The 20,655-nt window shown below is 36.9% G+C and overlaps 1 protein-coding gene and 1 pseudogene across 1 annotated transcript in view; one reads left to right on the forward strand and one right to left on the reverse strand.

The window, feature by feature from the left end:
* The window catches only part of LUZP2 (leucine zipper protein 2), a 774,279-nt gene that overhangs the window by 392,697 nt on the left and 360,927 nt on the right, over window positions 1-20,655 (forward strand). The gene's annotated exons all lie outside the window — the stretch shown is intronic.
* LOC138163408 (protein-L-isoaspartate O-methyltransferase domain-containing protein 1-like) lies at window positions 18,185-20,361 on the reverse strand (annotated as a pseudogene).

Consider the following 20,655-nt stretch of genomic DNA (forward strand, 5'->3'; position numbering starts at 1 on the left):
CTCCTCCTCCTCCTCCTCCTCCTCCTCCTCCTCCTCCTCCACATCCTCATCCTTCTCTCCTCCTCCTTCTCTTTCTTCTTCTTTTGTTGTGTCTAAATCTTTATGATCATGTGCCCAAATGATACCAGGTCATTCCATCCTCCACTATTTATCAAACTCTGCCCAAGCTCATGCTCATTCCTTCCATGACACTATCCATCACATCTTCTGTTGTCCCCTTCTTCTTTTGCTTTCAGTCTCTTCCAACCTTAGTCTTTGCCTCTCTTCTCATATTGTGGTCAAAATATTTAAGCTTCTACTTGAATATTTAATAAACCTTTATAATCCTGGACAAAACACTTTAACTTTGTTTAGATATCAAAAGAGGTCTAAAATGTCTTTCAATTCAAAATCTGTGATCCTATGAAAAATAAAATACTCATTAAATTAAGATAAAAGTAAATATTACTTCATAGACATAAGTAGACAATGTTCACAATAATATTTACTACTATTAATTTCAGCAATTTATTTAATATTCAATGTTATTTATTCATCAATTTATTTTTGTTTTTCTTTCCTATAGATTTAGAATATGCCATCGATATTTATGGAATTAGAAAATCCACAAAGTTGTCCTTGGTTTCAGTAATTCAAGCCACTTTGCATTTTGATACCTTTGTAAAAAATATCCCTTGCCCACACCTCTTCTATGCTTTGAAGAGGTGTGTCTACATAACTTTGTCTGGGAACTCATTCTCTCCCACATCTGGAGTTGTCATTGGGCAAGAATTTTATAGGGAGGTACCAATTTTCACAATCAAACTCAATTCTTTCAGCTGATGCTCTTATACTGTTCTTTAGCATCTTCCCTCAATCCCAATCTCATCTTCCAATTTGTTGGCAAGCATTGCTTACTCCTTGTGCCCAGGCAAAACCCTTTCATTCCTGAGTCTCCTATGGTGGGTTCTTGAACTCTTTCTCAATGACTTAGCTATCATCTGATCTTCCCCAAACACTATCTCCTTTACTTTCCCAGAGCCCACTGTACCTGGCTTCCTTTACATGCTTTTTAATCAACTCCCTCTTACTCTATCTTAAGGCCATCTGATATGATGCTGGCCCAGACCCTTCTTATCTCAATCAGACTCTGAGTCTTCCTGTCCCATCAAGTCCTTTTTGCTACAAAAGTCCCAAAGACATATGGCTACTAAGTCACACCTTTGGAAACTGGCTTGGGGCTGTCCTTTGGTCTTTTCTTTTGATTTTAACTGACATCCAAATTTTTATTGAATGACATCCCTCAAGAGTGGAGAGAACTGAATTATAATTTTTAAAAAGCACTTCTTTTCAAGAGATGATTACAATACTTTTTTCCCCATAAAATACTTGAGAATATAGTTATCACAATACAAACAGTAAATAACAAATGATTTTATTTTATTTTATTTTTGCTTTTTGGAGGGGCATTTGGGGTTCAGTGACTTGCCCACGGTCACATGGCTAGTTTTTGTATTAAGTGTCTGAGACCAGATTTGAACTCAGGTCCTCAGGACTCCAGGGCTGATGCTCTATTCACTGTGCCACCTAGCTACCCCATAACAAATGATTTTTGTTTGTTTCTTTTTAAGTAGTGTGCTAACATTGTTCCTCTATGTAAAACCAAAAAAAAAAATTGTTGCTGAGAAAACTATGTAGAATCATTTAAGCTGTGTCATACTGTTATTTATTTTTCTCTACAGCATATAAGCCAGCATAAATTGGAGAACAATTTCAAAGCAAAGATGATATTTTGATTAACAGCTCACATTTGTGTGACTCTTTAAGGTTTAAAGTGCTTTCCTTACAACAGCACTCTGAAAAACATGAGATAAATATTGTAACTCTTCCCCAGGAACATTGGAATATCATTAGCCCCATTACACAGATAAATGAAGAGAGGCTGTGAGAACTTAAATGATTTTTCTGGGTTTGTATACTAGTAAGACTCAGACCTGGCATTCAATCTGAATTGACCTTGTATTCCCCTCTTAGATTTTTTCTACCATCCTACATGTCTTCTTTGGCGATGTCTAAAAAATGTTGTCTTCATCAATTCAAATGAAAACTGTCATGTCCCACATATTATAAAATATTGTTGTTATCATTACAATTGGTTGCTCAAAGTACAGAATCCTGACAATGCAGGAATGAATTGGAAACATATTATCAATTTTTAAACATTATCTCCTCATCTTCACACAATAAATCTTGACTATTTCCCTATGTCTTCAGAAGTTCACTTAGACCACCAGGAGCTATAAGCATATAAAGTGATGGACTGGTTCCCTTTAAAATAATTGGGTGCCCTCAAATTCTCTGTTTTCATGAATGTGAATATGCTATCTATCCACTGACAAAAATCAGTACCTTCCCATGTCTTGGTATATCAGAATCATATAGGATATAAAAGTCAGAAGGGTCACGAGAGCCCAAGCAGTCTGTTTACAAAGACAACAAGAATCCACTTCATAACATCTCAATAACTGGTTAATCTCTCTAGCCACTGCATGAAGACATCCCACAAGAGAGAACCCATGACCTCCCAAGGAAGCCTATTCCACTTTTGGCTACTTTCAGACAGAGAATCCTTGCAAGGTCTTCTGAACAAATTACATCGTCTTTTGGCCAATTGGGGATTAGCCTTTCTGAACTCAAAGAGGCTGATCTTTGAACAACAAAAATACATTGAAATGATCAAACAACCATATCACCCCCAATTACTGTATCTAAGAAGAAGTTAAGCCCTGATAAAATTATCATCTAAGAATATTTACACTGAAGTAGTCATTCAATCAAAGGACATTTAAATCTGTCAACAACAATATTATCATGAGTAAGTCAGTTTGGGAAGGCAGAGAATGTTTTCAACAATTAGATGAAATGAAATGATAGTTGATAAGAGGCATTTTAGTATTATTTAAAGAGACTTATTCCCTTCCAAAAAAATATCAAAGTAGTTCAAAATCTGACATTTCAGTGGCAACCAGGAAAGAGAAATTACAACCAAGACTCTAAGAGAAAATAACTTGAGGTTAGAGGAAGAAGAGTTGACTTCCCATGGATATTTTAGTAGTGCCCCTGGAACAGCTGATAGTGCCTGTAACTGGAGATGAGTACACACAGCCTAGACACACGGAGGAAAGGAAACTTTAATACTGTAGGGAAGTCAATAAAAAGCTACATTATGTGAAAATTGAAGCAATGTCTAAACAGGTAATTAGCTTTATTATATTTACTAAAATACTTGCTCTCTGTACTTTTTGTTTCGTTTCTTCTTTCTCATTGTTCTTTCCATTGGTTAGAATTCTTCTTTACGACTTGACTAATGTTTGGTATGAAGGTATATGTAGAGCCTATATTGAATTGCATGCTTCCATGAATGGGAATGGGGAGAAGAGGAAGGGAGGAGAAAATTTGCAACTCAAACGCTTGTGGAACTGAATGTTGTAAACTAAAAGTCAATAAATTTTATTTTTTTTAAATAGTTGCATTATACCTAAAAATAATATCATGAGCATCCCCAAAAGATAGCAAAAAGAACTACTAGTATCTTTAAAGATGCTTTTATAATGACTCAGAGTTGAACCCCCTTCCCTCTGGACTTTTGGGTGTACTTGTAGGAGAGTGTGCCTCTCATTTAGAAATCTTGAGGGTGATATTTTGTTCCAATTGTGTTTAATTATATGATTCTAGTAAATATAATAAAGCTAATTACCCATTTAGACATTTGATGCCAAATTATAATCAGTAAGTCTCCATTTGAGACTTTTGAGATACAGTACTAGAGAAACAATACCCCTCTCCTTGTTTGCCCTCAAAGCTATAGGGGTACTAGCACTAGCTGACCATTGAAAATCTGGATTGTGATCCTAGAGCCCACGTTATACTTGTAAAGTTTTTTGAACATGATAGATTTCACTGAATTTCGTTTTACTGATACAGCCTTTGTGAATTAGGGGAGGCCCCCACACTGAAACGAGACACCAAGTAGAAATTTAATAGATGTGCATGATAAGTGAGAGGGACAGGAAGGGGAGATGGAGGAGAAGAGGGAGGGCGAGTTATCTTTTGAAATTATGCTTACAATTTCGTGGACACAGAGTCTGGGAATCAATTTTGCTTATGATCTGTCCTTTTCCTATAATACATCACTTCCTTTCTACTTCCTCTACTTGGTCAAATCTCTTGGTCTTGACTCTCTCTAATAACTTTGGCTACTTTAATTACTGTTCCAGCTGTCCATAATATTTCCCCCATATCACCACAGTAGCAGCTTGTGGGACATCCAAGTCGTTTAGGACTCTGCTAACATTTGCTCATTTCTGCTACAATTCTATACAAAGCTAACCTTTTGACTCCTAATAACCTATGACCAGACTCTGATAAGAAACTTATCTTTGCCTGGGTTCTCTGGAAGTTAGAATTTCTGAGACATAATCCAGATCTTAAAATGTCTGTTATAATTTCTTCTTCTTTTCGGGTTGTTTACAACTCTGATGATTCATGACAGTGTAAAGGTGATCCTTAGTTCACAAAGGATATATCTGCAGGGCATAATATCTGAGGAATTCTACCAAGCTAGGACAATTTTGAGTGGATGTCTGATGATGGACTGTGTGCTTGTAGTCTAAGCAGCAGTCAGGCTAAAGTCTTGGAGGGGATTATTAGGGTGTTGAACTTTTGCCCACAGCAGCTCTTGAAGGAAATGCACTAAGATTAGACAGTTAGCACCTGACCTACTGAATAGAGCATTCACACTAATAAAACTGCAAATCCTTGTTGTATTTGAAAATTGAAAATGTCTTTAATGTGTCACCTCTATAGCACATGGAGGCATTAGAGAAACAATTTAATGTGGACGAATCTCAGATAAAACCACAGATTCTAGAAGTATTGCAGTAGTCACTGTAAATTTTGATGCCTGAAAGGATAAACTTGGCTCCTAATTATCATGAAGGTCTCTGGAATGGTAGAAGATTTCCATACCCACAACACACACACACACACACACACACACACACACACACACTCACACACACACTCACACACTTCCCCCCAAAAAATCGACACCAAATTCAAAATTCTTTGTGGATCCATATCCATTTGAAATAGAGTTCATAAGCAACCATCATTTTTTTAAAACTTTTATCAGTTACCCAGTTGACAAAATTAATCAAAATAAAGACATTTAGTAAATAATCTATCAATACAAATAATAATCTAATATCTTTCCCCCACCAGTAAGCCTGAGGCCCACTTACCCTGAAATGTGACTAACTTTAGCGGGTAGAGTACATATGTATAGAGATGAAAACTGAGGTTGCACACATAGGGAACACACAAGGCACATTGTATGGAGAAGGTTCATGTTTCTGTGCTACAGAGCTCCCAATGCCATTTGGTGATGTTATACTCTTCTCATGAGACCTGTTCCCTACTAGATACTGTTTTCTGTCAGACCTGTTTCCTTCCGGGCCAGGTGTTTTGTCTCTCTTTTCACGTACTAGACTTCTACTAGAGCCTTTAGCTACCCCTTTTATGTATATATAATAAGAGGAAAGGGAATACCAAGATAAGGTCCAAATGGGTACATGATTTTGACATGAGGAATGACACCATAAGCAAATTAGGAGAGCAGGGAATAGTTTACTTGTCAGATCTATGGAGAATGGAACAATTTAGAGATGGAGGACCTATGAAATACAAAACAGATAATTTTGATAACATTAAATTTAAAAGTTTTGCAGAAACAAAACCAATAAAACCAAAATTAGAGGGAAATCGGGAAGCTGGAAAACAATTTTTACTGCCAGTGTTTCTCATAAAGGTCTCATTTTCCCAAGTCATATGGAACACACACCATAATGATCTCAGATATCATAACTTCATTCATTGTTCCTTACTTCTCAAGATTCTTTGTTACTTGGCATAAAAATGAATTGGAAATGGGAAGATGCACACCAGAAAGCCCTATAGACCAGTTATTCTCCTAGTCCAATCTCCCAGCATTTATCTTACTATCTGTATGTATCTGACTACTAGGTATTGAGCTTTTTTTTTTTTTTTCTGGTCTCTTAAATGTGCAGTTTGTCTTAAGGATTGACTTTCTTGTTTTTTCCTTCTGCAGCACAGAATTCACCTATTTGAATTTTGCTGACTTGGGGTCATACCCTTTAGTGAGCTTTGCACCTATGGAAATATGGTATTAAAGTCAGGTTTCTCTGTATTCTAAATTTCAAAGTGAGAAACAACAAAGATTAACTGAGAAGATTCTTCGATTTTGTAAATGTCACAAAATTCCCCTTAATTCTTAGGTCACATTGGAAGTCACTATCTTTTCTTCAGTCTGAATGGACATCTGCCTCTTCTTTTTTCCCACTTTTGATCACTGAGGTCCTTTAAAATGGGGGCTGGCTTTTCTAATGCATCAGCTGTTTTTAAACATGTCACATCTCCTGACTAACTGATAGTAAAACTTTTTTTTTAATCTTTTAAGACCAACAGAACTCAGTTCTCTTGTATTTTCAAAGATTTAAGAATCTGAAGTCATATGGGTCAAATATATTTAGAGATCTCTCCTTGGGTACCTGTCTCTAATCTTCTATTACTCCGCCTAGTCAAATACTCCTGCAAACTGGTTTGTGTTTGTATGTTTATGGCTGTTTTACAACATGGCTAAGATCCCAGCTCCATACTAAAACTTTTAAGGATCTTTTCAATTTGAAATGAAGATAGTGTCAAATTCAAGTTGTTCCTGTTACTAAAAGCCTATATCTATTATCCAGTCTACCTGTCCTAAGCTACTGAGCATTCATGCCCATATTTTCCCTTGGATTTCTCATTTTTTTAAAAATGCAATTGGGATTAAGTAACTCGCTCAAGGTTACATGGCCAGTTATTTCTGGGTGTGGTGCTAAGTATGTGAGCCCGGATTCGATCCCAGGTCATCCCAACTCTGGGGCCGGCGCTCTTACTCTCTGCTACCTGGCAGCCCTGGGATTTCTCATTCTTCCTGCTAATGTCCTGTGCCTATTACCTAGTCCTATTCTATCTGTCCTAAGCTTCTTGATGCCCACATTCTTTGTTTGGTTTTTTCATGCTCATGCTGCCTGGATTTAGGGATGAGAGAGACATTCTCTCTTGATTGCTTTACTTGATCCTTGAAGTCTGAGTATATTTCTTGGGTTTTGGTTATTAATCCAGGCTTTGGTCATCCACATTGCCTTGACAGTTCAGAGTGCTACAATTAACAACTCTAAATCAAAGTATGGGAGAAGAGGGAACTTATACATATTTCACCCTCTCTGTTTCCTACATTAACTATTAGACATTGATTTCCCAAAGAAAAAGGCAAAAATCATTTTCTGAAATGAAGAATGAACACAAAGTAAAGTCTATTTTTCTTAAGCTGGGGCTTTTTGTTTTATGTAACTGAAACCTGAAAAGGCTTCCTTAAAAATATGAAACTACCTATTTAAGATAGAAAATAAGCTTAAAACTAGAACTAAAGAGACTAGCTTTAGTAGTCTTGTCCAGTCTCTTTAGGAGATGTGTGCAGTGTTGGAGAAGAATGTGATTCTACTAACATTGTTCTGTCAAGGAAAAAAATATCAGATCTGTGTGTTCCTGTGTTATTCTTAATTTTAAAAAAGTAAGCAAGCAATGTATTGAAGAATCCCTATTAATTGGGGAAAAAATGTTATGAATTAATTTGCATGAAGGGAGAAAGACTGCTCTATACCTTCTATGTCTCCCTTTGGATTACCAAGGGGTTGATTTGTATTGAATAGATTTTATTTTCAGAATGGCTGATGAGAATTTGGGGCAAAGGGAGCAGTATGTAATCATGGAAATCATAAACTAGTCTGCATAGAAATAGAACTCAAATCCTTGGGCTCTGGATTGGTGCTTTAATCAAATGAACTACTCAGCCTCAGACATATGTCAATATTCTATTTAGAACCTCGGAAACACCATAGTCCGTAAGTATCTCTCTGCTTTATACTGAGCTACCTCAGGGATAGCAAATTCCTACCTATTACTCAATGGATTCCTATAAATCTAAGCTAGGTTCATGCAGTGTTAAATCCTCCCCCACCCTCAATGTGGCTCAATTCTCTTCTCATCCACCTCCAGCTAAGCCTTACCTCTCCACAGTTTTACTAATTCCATTCTGCCCTTTCCTTCTAGTGCATCCTCTGTGACGTGCTAGTCTGTGTTGAAATGAATAAACAAAACTCTTCTTTTATTTAACATATTTTCTTCTTCTAATTCTCTCTTTTTCTCCTGAATAAAGACATTTGAGTCTCTCAATTCAATAAAAAAAAAAATGTGCTGTTGTTTTTTGTTTAGTTGTTTCAGTTGTGTTTAACTCTTTATGATACCATTTGAAGTTTTCTTGGCAATGCTACTGGGGAGGATTGCCATTTACTTCTCCAGTTCAGTTTAGAGATAAGGGAACTGATACAAACAGGGTTAAGTGATTTGCCCAAAGTCACACAGTTAGTAAGTGTCTAAGGCCAGATTTGAACTCAAGTCTTCCTGACTCCAGGCCTGATAACTCTATCAACTCTGCCACCTATCTGCCTACTAGACTCATTCCTCTGTATCAATTGATTAATTAGTCACAAAATAAGAGCTATTAAGCACCAAACTAACCTCTGGGATTAGAGAAGTAGTTGAAACATCCCTTTCCCCAAGGACCTTATATTGCATTTCATGCCACCTGCTCTCCAACTCTCATCTCCATCTCCATCTCCATCTTCCTCTCAGAGGTACCACCCGTACATCCTGTGGATTTGATAAAAAAGTTTTCCTTCATATTATCTTGATGGAAAAAAACCTCCTCCACACTTCCTACTATGTTTTTGCCATGTGCTTTGCTGCCCCCTTTGGGTTATGACCATGTCAAATAAGCATATTTTAGCTTTCCTTCTTCAGAAGATTTAGAGTAGTTCCTTTTGTTAAAGAAACAACTTTGTAGAATATAAACAATATTGTAAATAAAGAGAAGAAGGAGTGCAAATACACAAAGATCTGAGCTCTCCAAGTCACTGCTTTTAATGCATTTGGCTGCATTTCTGAAAACAAAATGAAACAAATCTTTCTTTCTTGTCTTCTTCCAACCTAAGCACACAATAAAACTTTAAAATAAAGGATTATAAAAATCAGGTTATTCAGGGATGGCTAGGTGGTGCAGTGAAAAAAGCATCAGCCCTGGAGTCAGGAGAACATGAGTTCAAATCTGGCCTTAGACACTTAACAGAAAAACTAGCCATGTGACCTTGGGCAAGTCACTTAACCCCAATTGCCCTCCCAAAAGCAAAAAAAAGAAAAAAATCAAGTTATTCAGTCTGTTCTAATCTTTGAACTAAATACCTCTTCTCTCTTTTATTCTCTGTGACCTGGAATCTGATGATCTGGGATGGGGCTCAGACACTTAACAACCACCCAGAAACACCTGTCTGTGTAACTTTGAGCAAATTACTTAACCCCAATTGCTTAGGGGTGGCCAGGTGGCTCAGTAAGTAAGAGCACTGACTTTAAAATAACCCCTAGGGGAGGGTTGGGTGGAAATAGAGTCTTAGCCTGGAGCTTTTACCTTTTTACCCACCATGGGAACCACCATTCTTTGTTCTATAATTCAAATGCCTTTAGGGGATGACTTTGGAGGAAACTTTTTTTTTTTCTGATAGAGAAGTACCTTCAGCAGGTTTGTTGATGTTTGTTGTTTGTCCCTTATTCTCAGAAGAGGACCCATTGACATCAGGAGGATGATATCTTGACTTTCAAGTGAATTGGATTTAAGTGAGGCAGGGCTATGAAAAGTCACCATCCTTACTCTCTCCTCCAGCACCATATGAAATATATCATGACCACTGGAGATGTCCTGATCCAGTAGGAGACACTGGTCTTTTTAAGCTAAGGTCTTTCCCAGTTTGTCTGAGGCAACACCCATTCAGTGATCAAGGCTAGGTAACAAATGAGGCAAAAAATGGCCTAGTTCACCTAGGGAAAAAAAAATCCTGGAGGGAAAGGCCCTCAGGGTTTCTGCTCAAAACCTAATCAATTGCTATTTATATTTACTCTGAGCCAAGGTGAAGAGGTTACACATAAAGAGGGTTAAGGTTGCTCTGCAGATCCCAAAATACCAACACGCCTGGTCCTGCCAAATGAATTTGACTCAAGTCTTCTCAGCCAAAGAAAAGTAAAGTTTATTAAAAGTTCGCTTGTATTGGACACAGAATAAGCCTGTGCTAGGTCATTCTATGGCACTCTCACAGACATGGAGACAAGATGGGGTATGTACAGAAGGTTGTGGGAAGAATTTAGGTGTGATCTAGAGGAGGAGTTTGGGGAGGGTTAATGAGTGATAAAGGGTGGGACGTTGCAGGAGCCTACCTGGAGACTACAGATAATGGTGGGCTAGGCCAGTTCAAAGGTGGATTGATATTTTGATAGGCTCAAGGGTGGGAAGTCTAGTAACAGAGGTTTGGGCCCAGCCACAATGTAATGCTTATGGCCTCATGCAAATGGTTCATCAAATAGGATGATTTTATCAGAGTTGAAGTGGGGTTCCTAGAGCCTATACCTCAAAAAATCAAGGGAATTCCCAGAGCCCACACCTTATCAAAGGGAGCCCAAATAATGGTTGAGACCCACTGTTAGCCATCCAATGAGAGAGTGATTTGGGTATAAGACATAGTCTTTAAGAGAGAAATGTAGCATGAAAACCCCAAGATGACATGAGAATGTTCAGTGATCAAAATTTACATTTCTTTGGGCAGAGCATCTGCAGTTAAGAGTATGATGTCCTATGTGGATAGAGGGAGAGGAGAGAAAAAAGAAAAAAGGAAGGAAGGGAGGGAAGGAGATATATGGATACCCTGGTGATTAATGCCTTTAGGCCCCATTCTTAGAGAAGATCTCAGACAAAATTAATCTGGGAGGGTAGTACCCTCAGGATTGTTGACTGGAACAGCAACAATTGTTATATACACTCACTCAGAGTCCACAAAACCTGAGCAATGACCACTTGAGGCTTGGGTTGGGGCACATTATTGACCAAATCATTTTGAGAGTCAGAGTGATTTGGATTTAAGGCTTACTCAAATAGCTCCATGGGAATCCCAATGGCTTTATCAATGCCTGGTTTGCAGAACTCTTTTCAAGAAATGTATATTCCTCCTAAGGTCTTTCCCAGGTACCAGTTTTGTTGAGGTAACACACATTCAGTGATTTAGAAATGAAGCAAAAAGATGCTATCCTTTGCTAGGAAGGAAGGAAGGAAGGAAGGAAGGAAGGAAGGAAGGAAGGAAGGAAGGAAGGAAGGAAGGAAGGAAGGAAGGAAGGAAGGAAGGAAGATAGGAAGGAAGATAGGAAGGAAGGAAGATATTAATGAAAAAAAAGGAAAAGGAGATTTGAAGGGGAAGACCCTCAGAGTTTCTGGCCAGAACAAAGGGAATTGCTATTTACACTCCTCTGAGCCATCAAAACCTACACAATGACCTGTAGAGGGTTGGGTGGGACTTAGTATTGGCCAGTCATTGAGAGCCAGAGTCATTTGGATTTAAGGTCTATTCAAGCAGCTCTATTTGAATTCTAATGTGCTTTATAGTCTGGTTTAAAGGAGCTCTATTTAAAGAAATTTATATTTCTTTGGGCAGAGCACCCACATGTAAGTATTGGTGTAATGTAACAGGAGTGTCTACCTTACCCAGCAGTGTCTCCTCTCCCACTTTTTGTGATGAGTTGATAAAGTAGGAGCTAGAAGACATTGTTGTCAGGTTCAGGGACAATGTATTTTTCAGGCCTAAAGAGTAAATCTCCAAAACAAATTTACCTACAGAAACAATTTTCAAATTAGGGTTGAATGTAATTGACAAGGTGCTATTAAGATGCCAATGACACATATTACTGATTCAATGGACTTTTGAAGTTGGCCTTGAGGAGTCAAAATACTAACTAAATATTGATTCCTTCACTGCGAAGAAGAAAATGTTTGTTCTATGGACTAAAAAGGAGAAAGATGCCAGGTTCTGTGCTAAATACTTAATAGATAATATATCAGCTAATCCTTACAACAACTCAATGAAGTAGGCCCTATTATTATCCCATTTTAAGAACTGAGGAAATTGAGACAAATAGAAATTAAGTGACTTGCCTAGGGTTACTCAATTGGAAAGAGTCTGGGGCTGTATTTGGACTCAAACATCCACAAATAACCATGCTAAATTTTGAAATGAAACTTTTTGAAATGAAGTCTATCTTTTATTCTATCTAATAGTTCTAGATTTTGGATTGTTATGAGGGATCCAGGAAGATGGCTTGGTAATGTGGCGTATAGAGAGACTGGCTATGACACATTTGAGTAAGACATCTTTATAACCTTATCTATAAAATAATGTGATTGGTCTTGATCAACAATTCTTAAAGTTAGTTCATGGATGCCTGAGAGTCCCAAAACACTTTTGAGGGATAAGCTAAAAGGTCAAAACTATTTTCATAATAATACTATTATTTTTGTTGTTTTATATTCATTTTCAGTTTTGTCTGACTCTTCATGATCTCATTTGGGGTTTTCTTGGTGTTGAGGTATAGGGTGAGGGGTGCTTGAGACCCAAAAACATCAACACACCTGGTCCTGCTAAATGAATTCACCTCAAGTCTTCTCTCAGCCAAAGAAAACAAAGGTTATTAAAAATTCACCATAATGACTCTTAAGGAGCCTCAATATCTGGGACGCTTGCATTGGCCAACGGGGCCAGAATAATCTGACACAGTCTGTGCTAGATGATTCTCTTATATACAGAAAGGTTGTGGGAGGAATCTAGGGGATGATTTTGGGGAAGGTCTTCAGGAGAAGTCAAATGAGGTCAGATTCCAGTGATGAGAGGTTAAGGGTAAGAGGTAGCTAGAGACTACCTGGAGATGACCACAATGGAGGGTTTGGGAGGATCAAGGGTGGGAAATAGCTGGACAAAGGAGGGCTAGGCTAGTAACAGGAGATTTGGTTTGAGCTATAAGGAAAGGCTTATGGCCTCAGGCAAATGCTCTATGTGGGAAGATTCAATCAGAGTTCAAGAGGGTTCCCAGATCCTGTACCTCATCATTGGCAAATGTATTAGAGGGGTTTGCCATTTCCTTCTCCAGCTCATTTTACAGATGAAGAAACTGAAGCAAACAGGGTTAAGTGAATTTCCCCCCGTCACACAGCTAAATGTCTGAGGCCAGATTTGAACTAAGGAAGATGAATTTTCCTTATACCAGACCTGGCATTATATCTACTATGACCCCTGGCTGAAGTTATTATTATTATTATAGGATTTTTTTTAGTATCATTTTAGTATTTTAAGTCTCTTGATTTTTTTTTCCTTTGTCAATTACATATTTGTGTGGTTCTGGATCTTCTTTGTATACTGCAAACAAAACAACTCTTCAGACAGACTGAATGTTGAAGTAGATGTGAGAATGCAGTTGTCTTCTGTTGAAAAGACATTAAAAAGATTTTTAAAAACATGTAAAATAATGCTACACTTTTCACATTTTGGGGCAAAATGTAATTATTGTCATTAAAATACTATTCACATTTAAATATAATGGGCTTTTAATTTTTAAATGAACTAATTAATATTTTTAAGAAAAGTCAATATCTAATATGGCAATTATTGATAGATATACCTGATACAAACAAGTTATTTGGGACACTCAATTTTTTTTTTTAGAAGCAATTCGGGTTAAATAACTTACTCAAGGTTACACGGCCAGTTATTTCTGGGTGTGGTGCTAAGTATCAGAGCCTGGATTCTATCCCAGGTCATCCTGACTGTGGGGCCAGTGCTCTTACTCACTGTGCTACCTGGCCTCCCCCACTCAATAATTTTTAAACTGTAATCTGATCCTGAGGTGTAAATTTTGAGTAGCACTGATGATTTAATGACTTACAAGGTGTCTTCCAGTTCAAAATCGAAACTCTTTTAAATTAAGCCCTTTTTATGCAAGGTACTATACTTGATACTAAAGACACCTAGAGAACAGTGAAATAGTACTGTCTTCCAGAAGTTTACATTCTCCTTGATATACTTTATGCTCTTTTTAAAATTTAATATTGTATTTCTAAGTCTTTTAAAGGGAATAATAAAATTGCAAATGTAAAATAGAATGAAATGCAATGGAAAAAAAAAAGTCAGTCTTCACATGCATCCTGTAAGAAAACTTTCTTCTTAAGGAGGTGAATCATTAAAAGGAACATCTTTTGCTTCAGGCTCCAAAAGAAAGATAAAGATCAAAAATTAAATATCCCCACATTGTCTAGAAAATAGGTGGGCAGCAAGAAGTTAAAATTAAATTTTACCAAAAATTATCCAAATCAAAAGACAAACATTCCTGGTAACTGACTAATATTTCAAAATTTACTTTAATACTATTGCTCATGAAAAAATAAAATTCTAAATACAACTACCTTTAAGGAAAAACAACAACTGTAATTCCAGTAAATAAAATTTATTAGAATATTATTTTCAATAGCAGTTACAATTTATTCAATTTCGTTGAAAGACCATGAAGATCAATATTTCCTCAGAGATACAAAATATAGACCTTTGGGGAAATTGCCTTTTAAGTATCACTAAGACACTCTTGTTTATAATAAGTGAAACTAATGAAGTAGGCAAGTGAAACTTAAAATATTCTACATACTTAATTTTAGATTATGCACAGTAGAGGTAAATCTGTATATTTATGAATTAATACTGTTTCATTCTTCATAGGCAGATAATAAACCTTATACCATGTTCATATTAGCTAGTTTCCTTGAGCAAATATAACCAGTCCTATTTATTCATTTTTAAAATTAATTTATTCTTAGTTTTTTTAACATGAACTTCTATAAGATTTTGAGTTTTAATCCCCCTCCCCTAAGATTGCCTTCAATCTGATATAGGCTAAACACGTACCATTATATTACACATATTTCCACATTAGTCATCTTGTGAAAGAATCAGAACAAAAGGGAAAAGCCACAAGAAAGAAAAAAAAAGGAAAAGAAAATACTGTATTTCGGGGGCTGCTAGGTGGTGCAGTGAGTAAAGTGTCAGCCCAGAGTCGGGAGGACCTGACTTTGGTTCAGGATTCAGACACAACACAAAAACACTAGCCATGTATCCTTGGGCAAGTTACTTAATCCCAATTGCCTGCCAAAAGTAAAAAAAAAAAATACTGTACTTCAATCTGCATTCAGACTCCACAGTTCTTTCTCTGAATGTGGATAGCATTTTCCTTCAGAAGTCTTTTGGGAGTGTCTTTGATCATTGCATTACAATCAGTACATGTTTTAACTATGCTGCTGCTAGTAATAATAACAGGGCAATTTACTGTCTTTTATCACTTAAAATACAAATGATGTAATACTGTTATTTCAGTAGTGATTATTTACATGAATGTTTTCTTCCTGAGGACTGACTTCCATTGAGTTCAATATACAAAATATTTCTGTTCACAGTGACTTTCATAATATTATTTTAGTAAATTTTCTAACTAATTTTTCACTGATATGCTATAACTAAGATTTGAATATTAGGCAGGTTTATAAAAAAGCAATCCATAAAACTAAAGTGAAAATTACAATAACTTTCTACAACAAATAAAAAAATAAAAGGATAGGAGTCCAATTGTTGAGGTTTGGAGTCTTAGGGGTGCTTGAGAACCCAAAATACCAACACATTTGGTCCTGCCCAATGAATTTGACTCAAGCCTTCTCTCAGTCAAAGAAAACAAAGTTTATTGAAGATTCACCATAATGGGTAGACTCTTAAGGTGACTAAGTATTTGTGATGCTTTTGTGAACAAGCAGGCCAGAACATTCTGACACAGAGTGAGTCCGTGCTAGAATGAGTCTCAGCACCTTCATGGAGGCAAGATGGATCTTATATACAGAAAGATTGTGGGAGGGATCTCCGGGCAGTCAAGAGGAGGCATTTGGATACCGTCTTTAGGGGTTGTAAAGAGGGACTTTGTCTAGGAATGAGGTCAGACTATAGGAGTGGCAAATAGCTGAAGGTGATAGACAAGAGGTGATAGACAATGAAGATCTGGGCTAGTTTATATATATATATATATATTTTTTTTTTTTTTTTTTAGTTTTTCCTCCATCTTTATCATTTGATTTTTGAAGTCTTTTTTTTTTTTTAAGCAGCTTGCTCAAGGTTACATGGCCAATTATTTCTGGGTCTGGTGCTGAGCCTGGGATTTGATCTCCAGATCATCCCTACACTGGAGCCTGTGCTCTCACTTGCTGAGCCACCTGGCCGCCCCTCTGGGCTAGTTTTAAGGTTAAAAGATTTGGGTATAGATATTTTGATAGGATCAAGGGTGGGAAGTAGCTGGAAAATGGAGGGCTAGGCTAGGTTAAGAGTAACAGATTTGGGCCTAGCTATAATGAAAGGCTTATGTCCTCAGGCAAATGCTTCATCATGTTGTAAGATTCAAGGGGGTTCCCAGAGGTAAACACCAACACAATGAGCACACATTAAATCCCAAGATATCCTATGACTCTTAAAATAATTTTCATAGACAAACACAAAAACAAAATTTAAAAAATGAATGCATTAAGATCTCTGTGAAACCTGTTTTATACTTAAAAGTTGTGTCCAGAAGTATATGTAAATATTTACATATACATATCTACACACATATATTCACATATACATATACACATATATGTGTGTGTACACACCCATGTAGACCTATCTCATAAAAGAAAAATACTCAGAATTTTAAGTTCTACTTACCAAAGTGCACATGCTTAACAAACCTAATAGTCCTGCTATTATAAGGATCCAGTGAAAGAATAGCTAATGTTTCATTTCCTACACTATTAAAATATTAAATTTAGAACAATGACTTTTTGGTTTGTCAAATGTGTAATAACTATACCATGAACTAAAAAAGAACTCAAGTGATCTTTAAAAATTCCCAAGAATTGTATCTCCTCACTCAGACTGAAACTGTTGCATATTCATACAAACTAAGAGCCATATTAACTTTATATTTGTTTGAAGTGGACACCCGAGCAGTAATAGGACAGCAATGCCAATTACAGGTAGATAGGAGTGTTTATTAGCCAGCCAGCGACTGCCTCCCAAGTATAGGACTTAGGGGAGACAGCCCAGAGCCTTCTGCAGAGCAAGTTTTTATAGAGAAATACATTACTTCCTGGAGCAAAGATGTATTTAGAGATGATGTAGTTAGAAACGATATAGTTAGCAACGGGAATTTATGGTTTAAGATAGGTGGTACCACAGGGAGGTAGGGGGTTAAGCAGAGTGTGAAGGACTACAGGGTGTGGGGCCCTTTGTAGCAAAGCCTTGGATACAAACAGATCTGTATCTGGTGTTCAAGGATGTGATGTTTCTAGAACACAGGTGAAAAGTCCCCAAACTGCTGTGGCCTAACCGGTGGTTTCCAAGGACACTTCAGCTTTAATATTATTATTTGTTCCCTTAAGTTGTCTCTATGAGAGAAACAATAATGTCCCATGCCCTAGATCTTATGGCAGTCGCTATGAATGCAAAAATAGGACTGTCTGATTACCAGAGACATTACATTTTTATTAAAGTCAATTTATTTAGTATCTGTACTCAGTTATTGCACTCATGTCATAACTTTGAATACATCTATAACAACCCAGCAATAACACTTGCAACAAAAGTCTACAAAAGTTTACTTCACTATTAGAAGTAGGTCTTCATTCTGTAAAACCTTTCCTAGAAAAATTTCCAATAATTACCACAAACCAGAATGCATAAAATTTTTTTATTTAACCAGATATAAAATTTTATCTACCCTTCAGCCAATACAAATCTATTAAAGTTTATTTATGTTTTTATTTTTTACCATGCACACACAAAATCTTGATTAATCTAAAATATCTCTCTGAGTTGAAGCAGCATTTTTCAAAATGTAAAGAAAAATCGATTTCACAAAAGGGATTTTTACTGTTAAAATTTAAATCTTCCTTATTATAAGACAAAACTTGGTTATGCTTTTTCATTGTAATTCTGTCTCAGTGAAAGACATAATTGTATATGTTGATCTATTTATAACAAATGCTACAATTTCAAGAGTAAAGGAATTATCAGTAGGTATCTTTTCTAGTTCACATGAATTATTTATCCCTAAAGTATGTCAAGTATGCTTTTAAAGACTCAGGCAGAGGTAGTCTCATTATTTTCTCTATCAATAGATTTTGAGTTCCTCTGACTTTAAAGCTTCACTGTGGTCTTTTTTCTTCCTCTTCTTTGTGGTCATCCATTTTTTCCTCATCCTCATTGTCTAGGCTGAGGGATAACTTGATTGCCCACAAATAAATATATACTAACTCTTTGTTTTAACACTTTTTCTTTTGGGAGGAACCTTCTGAGAACTACTTTTAGCTTGCATCTCATCATTTATGAAATTTCAAAGTATATGGCGAATATAAATCCTAGCCAAAACTTGTAGATTCCTGACAGCACATGGGGGTAATTCCACTGAATCTGGTTTAGTATTGTCATTCCTATTTGGTTGTATTAATGGAGAAAATGAAACAACAAGGATTTTTTCACTTTCCCAGGTATTCTTTCTGGTTTGTATGATTTGAGTTAACTGATCTGTAGGCATGACTAAAATACCTGCCACTTTCAATAATATTTTCATATAGTTTTCATGATCTTTCTGGACATGAGCTCCACAATAAATCTGATCATACTGATGGCTATCAGATGCTATCTGGAAACATTTACCAACCGCAAATGCTAGCCCTCACAATTCAGATTTGTCAGAGCTAGTGTTGTGGTCTAGGGGTGCTGGCAACTCTGAACAGCAAGGTACAGGATGGGGGTCTGCCTTGAAAGAATTTGACAACTCAAGCCTTTTTTCAGGCCAAGGCAAGGTTTATTGTGTTGCCAAAAGAAGCAGGTGGGATTCATAAGGAATATGGTCAATTTAATGGGGGCCAAGATTGATATTTTATATAGAAAGTCTTTGGGAAGATGTGGATGGGATTTAGAAGTGGCAAATACTCTGGGGTGGGGCAGGCACAGACAATTGAGGGAGTTAAGTGTCAGTTAAAGGTCAGCTAAAAGTATTGTTGAATGGAATCACTTGGTACCTCAGGGAAACAACAAGAGATTTGAGTTTAGGAGCTTTGGGGTTCATGTCCCAAAGGCATGGCCTTTTCCTTTTACTGGTGCAGCGTGAATTCCATCCGCTTTCATTCCCCCCTCAAACAAATGAAACCCAAAATCTCTTGGCCTAAGGGGTGAAAGTCTCAGCTTCTGAAACTACTTCCTGATGATAAGGAGCACAGAGCTGTCCCTGCTTCCAGGGGGTAGCAGAGAGGAGGTTGACTGGAAGCAGGCACAGGCTACGTCCCCCTGGACGATGGGGACACTGGCTGGTGCTCACTGTTTGCTACCAACTATAGGTGACTGGCCAATAGTCTGCAAGACAAAAATCTGACAAACAAATCTGACAAGCCAGTTCAATATGTAAGGGCCAAATATATGGAGAAGTAAAGGTGAGGTCAGAATGGGGGGAAACCAAGAAAGAAAGCAGGAACCCCAGTGGAATCATTTATGTTTGACATGCAGGGTTAATCTGATCTTGTATTTTCTCTAGAGTTTCCACTCCAACTACAATTCCTTCAGATGCTATTGGGAAGTAACAACATTTTTGCAGGTAGAAGTTTTCTGCCCCTGGGTTCAATAGTTACACAAATAAATTTGCCAAAGGCTAACTATTACTCCAACTATAACAAAAGCCCTGGGAGTTCATTTAAGTAATGACTAGGTCAAATAGGTTACCTTCCTCTAAGAAAATTGTTTGCACTAAAATTCTCTTCCCAAAGAAGTGTCTGTTTGTTTTTTTCCTTTTAGGGGTTCAGCTGGAATCCCTTCCCCCATCACTATCACTATTTTTGGTGAAGCTCTCAAGTTTTTCCTTGGCATATTCCACTACATCTGAGGACAGCTCAGTTTCATGATGAATTCCTAAAGGACCTAAAATTAAGCCCACCATTGTACCCACATATCCAGTTCCAAGTCCCAGATTAAGAAAAGACAATCCTGGTTGAGGTTTCAATGCCTGTATAACTTAAGAATAAATTCACATTGCTGATAAATGAATGTTTCCATGCTTCCCAACTAAGTCTTTATAAGCACTGTCCCTGTAGTCTTTCAAATAGTAATCCCTGTTATCAATCGAGCTGAATGTTTGCTCCATTATTTCTGTATGAATGTTGTGAGTTTTTGAGTTGCCAATTAAATGAGCATTGTCTTCCCCAGAATTCATACCTCCTCCCATGATGATATTCAAATTAAATTAATAATTTGAAAAACATTTGCAGAATATGTCCAGATAGTTGGTGTAAATGTGTTTTTCTTTCAACAAAGCATTAAATCACAAAAAAGAGTTAATCCTGCCCCTGGTGATTCCAGCTTTCCTCAAATGGGTAACTTAGCAACTCCAAAACATCAGCACAACCTACCACCTTGGCAGAAGGACCATTCTGTCATCTTAAATGAGCACACTGATAGCAAAGAGAATTAATGCAGTTTCCAAAAGGGTTTCATTTACTTTTAGTAACCAGTCCATATG

The sequence above is a fragment of the Petaurus breviceps genome, unplaced genomic scaffold (genome assembly GCF_028583685.1).
Source record: "Petaurus breviceps papuanus isolate PSGF00001 unplaced genomic scaffold, PetGlider_PUasm1.0 188, whole genome shotgun sequence".
Taxonomy (NCBI): domain Eukaryota; kingdom Metazoa; phylum Chordata; class Mammalia; order Diprotodontia; family Petauridae; genus Petaurus; species Petaurus breviceps.